The sequence below is a fragment of the Magnolia sinica genome, chromosome 11 (genome assembly GCF_029962835.1).
Source record: "Magnolia sinica isolate HGM2019 chromosome 11, MsV1, whole genome shotgun sequence".
Taxonomy (NCBI): Eukaryota; Viridiplantae; Streptophyta; class Magnoliopsida; order Magnoliales; family Magnoliaceae; genus Magnolia; species Magnolia sinica.
Window position 1 is genome coordinate 10,308,892 of NC_080583.1, and position 5,068 is coordinate 10,313,959.

At 37.4% G+C, this 5,068-nt stretch overlaps 1 non-coding gene across 1 annotated transcript; it reads left to right on the forward strand.

Moving 5' to 3' along the window:
- Nucleotides 1-868: 868 nt before the first annotated feature.
- On the forward strand, nucleotides 869-975 carry LOC131219789 (small nucleolar RNA R71). Its single transcript, XR_009158433.1, has one exon. It is a non-coding gene; the product is annotated as a small nucleolar RNA R71 (small nucleolar RNA).
- Nucleotides 976-5,068: the final 4,093 nt, after the last annotated feature.

Genomic DNA, 5,068 nt, shown 5'->3' on the forward strand with positions numbered 1-5,068 from the left:
CTCAAATTTATGTAGTTTGCTAAAATAGACTTTACTCTGCGCAGTTTCTTAAAATAGACTTCACTTTGCGTAATTTTATAAAATGATGCAGAGTTTTAGAATATACCTTTTCAGGACGATTTCAAGATTCCTTTTCTTCACTTGAAATATTTGATTCTCTTCATTCCTCACTTGGTTTGTTTGGATCTTTAGCATGTGAATTCTTCAATCTTGGTCTCCTAAGATCCATCCCTTACCTTGGTAATTCTTGTGCATCAAATCTATACTTTTATCACCCTTTTCAATCCAAACTCTTAAATTCACCTTGCAACACAAACATGAGTAAAATAGAATATTAAGCATTATCATGTTCGTTAAAATCAAATTATAAATGGGGGATAATATGCAATATTTGACCCTCAACAATGCCCATATGAGTTATGGATCTAGCTGCTTTTTTACCACATGACCCAATATTAAGTATGTTGAGAAATTATAGTGACAGAAATCGAAATCAAACAAAATAGAAAGATTAAATCAAGCTTTGAAGCATGTATTAGATACGCTTTCTTCAAAGTGTTAGTCGCCCCCCTCTTTAATTCCATGGCCTCGAATTTCCTTATGAGATTAGTCACTTTAGAATTGATATCATCGTCCTCTTTCAAGAGATACATTCCACCCCCTCTCCTTAGATTGAGTCGGCCTAGACATGGTGCTTGATTTTGGATATGTGTCCTATGATTGTGCGTTTTCAGCAAGTCTATCCAAGTAGTCCCACACATCATTGATATTTTTATTCATGAATTTCTCATTGCATATTGTCTCGACCAATTGGTGCATGGAAGATGTGAGACCATCATAAAAGAAGTATGTAATGCACCACGTTTCAAAACCGTGTTGTAGGTATGAATTGACAAGATCCTTGAACCGCTCCCAACATTGGAAGAATGTTTCATCCTCCTTTTGGGTGAAGTTTATGATTGACTTTCTAAGGGTATTCGTTTTATGATGTGAAAAAAATTTCTTTGTAAACTCCCTTGTCATATCATTCCATGTACCAATAGATCTAGAACATAGTGAATGTAACCACGTCTTAGCTTTCTTTTTCAAAGAAAAGGGAAAGAGTTTCAGCCTGACTGTGTCCTCAAACACATTAGGAAAATACAAAGTGGCTATGATCTCATCAAACTCTTTCAAATGTAAATACTGACTTTCAGATTCAAGCTCATGAAATTTAGGAATGAGTTGGATCACCCCTGGCTTGACATCCATGTGTCCCGTATTTTCAGGAAAAACCATGTATGAGGGGGTGCATAATGCACCTCATTCTCATCTTGGACTTCCCCAACCCGAGGTTGAAGTTATCCTTCTGGTTGATTGGACAGTTGATTTGCAGCCATAACTTCAATTAACTCTGGGGATCTCGAGCGGTGTCTAGTCCTGTGATGGATAGTTAACCCCTCAACTAATCCTCCTTCAGTCAAGAGACGTTGAGTGTTGTCACGGACCCACTTGGGCATGAAACACTCGCAGCCCCCAATTCAGATTCTAACTTAAACCTAAAAAGGAAGAAAAGAAATAGAAATCTAGAAATAAAGAGAAAAGAGAGGGTTGGAAAGAAGTTACCAAACTGGAGTCCCTAAGTTAAAAACCTGCAAAATAAAACAAAACAAGTCAGTTTCTAGAAATAGAAATTCTGAATTAGAAAGTTCCTAAAATAGAAAGTAAACTAATTTCTAAAAATAAAAGCCCAATCTTAAAAATTAAAAAAAATAATAGAGAAATTAGAAAGAGATTACCAATTTAGACAGTCTAAGTTAAGATCCTACAAAACATGAAAGTTAGGTTAGTTTCTAAAAAATTCAAACAAAAAAAACCAAAATCCTAACATTAACTTAATTCTAAAACTAGTTAATATTAGAAAAATGTAATCATCAGTCCCCGGCAATGGCGCCAAAAACTTGTTCACAACCCCAAGTGTAAGGTCGTGATACAGTAATAATCTTGGTAAGACCGAGGTCGAATCCACAGGGACTGAACCTTATACATATTCTGAAAGTAACTAGAACTAGAACTAGAAGAAGATGTAATCTAAACCAGAGAATGTAGGAGCATAATGATGAATTATTAAACTAAAACTTGTAAAATTCAAAGGTGGAAAACTAGGGTGCCAAGGATCCACTTGTAGAGATCAGGGAGATCTATGCTTGATTCAAGAACACAACTAGAATCAGAGTCCTATCTTCATCCAATTGGAAGATATTACATTAAAATCAACTATGAACTTCCTTTGATCTAGTTTTCAATAGAAGATAGGTATGAGAATTAGAATTGATTCCATCACAAAACCATGCCCATGAGACAAAGCAAATAACAGAATTTAACTAATCCACAACCAATCTAAGAGAGTTATGAATATTAGGAAGGATTCCATCATCTAACCATACTCGTGAGACGATGGTGAACAACAGGGCTTCCCATCTTCATAATATCATTAATGCAAAGTGCATACCCAAAGGTATCACAGATCTATTGTAATTTAAGTCACAATAAACTATTAAAAACTACAAGGATGCCTTATAATCAATTAGAATCAAAGGGAGTTCAATAACATGAATCAAACCATAGAAAAACACCTCATCACGCTACAAGCTTCACCTCTTAGCTCTAACTAAGAGGTTTAGCCTGACATGATCAGACTAAAACTCTTAAAGGAAGGATGTAAACAAAACCAGGAACTAAGAGGAAGGAAGGACAGAGGAATGCGCCAGCCGTGCACATTCACTCTCTCTCTCTCTCTCTCTCTCTCTCTCTCTCTCTCTCTCTCTCCCTTCTCTTCCTTGCTACACGTGAAATCTCCCAAGATGAATGCATTCTCTTTCTTTCTCTCTCCCTTTTATAGAGAGCAAGGGGCGGTGGAGAGCTTGGAGTTGGTGTGTGCTAGAGGCGGTGGTGCATGTGTAGCTTTTACGCATCCAAAAACCGTAAAAGAAAAACGCAACCAAGTTGCGTTCGACCACAAGTTTCGGGACGCTTACTGTCCAAACCCCTTTTTTTTCTTCTTGACTAGGGTTGTTTGGGGCCTATGCATCATCTAGACGGTCCAAATCTTGCATCTGATCAAGGATGGTGGGCCAGAACCACCCGAAAATCCCGGATTTTCCGGACGCACGATCTTGCGAATTTTCTTGCGCTGAGATGCTCGGTGGGCCCCACAGTGGTGTTTTAGGAGAAATCCACCCCATTCATTGGATTCCTAGAGAAATTTAGGTAAAAAAAGTGGTTTTGGTCGAGTTTGGTGCGGCCTAAAGGATCGAATCTTCTTGCCATTCATCCTACATTTGACGGCGATCTGCATGTGTACACGTGAATGGGATAAAAAAGACTCTATGGCTAGGGTCTTGGCCATCCCCTGAGTTAAATGGACGGTCCAGATCGTCCAATGGAACGAACATGGTGGCCCACTGAGCACGCCTGGCGAAAAACGTCCGCCCACTGGATGTTTTCGTGAAAGGAGTCAGGTCAGCCCGACTTTGTCCAGGTTGACCGTCTAGTGCGGTGCAGGAGTGCACAGCCTGTGTACTCCCACATATTCATGTGCGGTCCACTATGATGCATGTGAGAAATCCGTTCCGTCCATCCGTTTTGCCACCTCATTTCAGGGGTTGAGACCAAAACTGAAGCATATTCAGATATCAGGTGTGCCCCAGATCAGTGTTTTATGGGCTGATCTATCCGTTGGGCAACTTCTACAAGGATCTAATGGCTGAAATTCGACATGTATAATTACTTTAGGGTCCTTGGGCCTGATATAAAGTTTTGAGCCAAACGGATGGTGAGAACCCTGTGATCTTGCATTCAGGATGACTTTCAAGCCTCTTGGACTTAATTTGTTTGATTTTCTTAGATCTTTGGCAAGAAATTTTTTCAATCTCGATCCCCTAAGATCCGTCCCTTGCCTTGGTGATTTCTGAGCGTTAAATCAATGCTTATAGTACCCTTTTTCAGTCCCAGCTCTTAAATTCACCTTGCAATAAAAAAACATGATTAAAATATGATGTTAAGCAATATCATGTACATAAAATCAGGTACTAACTGGGGTTTAATATGCAATATTTGACCCTTAACACCTAATCCCAATCCTTCGCGTCGTCTCTAAACTTGAGTTGGAATTTGCATGAGACCAAATTCAATTCCATCCCATCTAATCCCACCTAAGCCCATGTACCAAACATGCAAATTTTCACTTTTCCAATAAAGTTTTAGAGGGAAAATGAAATTCACATCAATTTTAAAATTTTGCAAATCACTTTTGAATTTTAGCAAAAAGTGCATGTTCAAAGACTGACAATTTCTATTATGTTATTTAACCAACCTAGTGAGATAAAATCCCAATAAGGCATAAAACCTATAGATTGAGTGGATTTTATATTTAAAATATAATAGGCTAATAGGCTTTGATATTTCATGTTAAGTAAATAGGTCCTATAGAGAGATAAGAAAAGGCTCTTCCTCATTTTTGTTATTCTTTTTTGTATTCATTATTATTTATTTATTTTGCTTCAATTAATTTAGAAAAAAGTGAGGACAAATTAAGAAAAAAATAGAAAAAGGACTAAAGTGATCTCGCTAAAATAAGGTGTATTAATGTGGAATATTTCACTAAACAAGGGCATTGCATGTGTTGTGGGGCCACGAGAGAAAACTCTGAATTTAGATCACACGACAATAAGAAAATACAAATAAGGCATGCACAAGTATACACGAAGGATTGGAAAAAAACTACGGCGCAAAGCGACAATGATCACTATAAAAATAATAAGTACAAGAGATAGAACAATTTACAATTCAAAAAAAATCTTCATTTTCTCCTCTCCAAACTCTAGAAATGATTAAGCCCTTATTTGAATACCTTAGGATACCCTAATCCTACAATTACACCTATATATATATATAATATAACACCCGAAATAGGAAACTAATCACGTGATTACATAAAATTGTATGCATCGTTGATCTAAGCATCAATCAATCAACATCGATCGAGAAGTCCTCAATCAACCTAGCCCCATATGTTCTATCGCTCTAA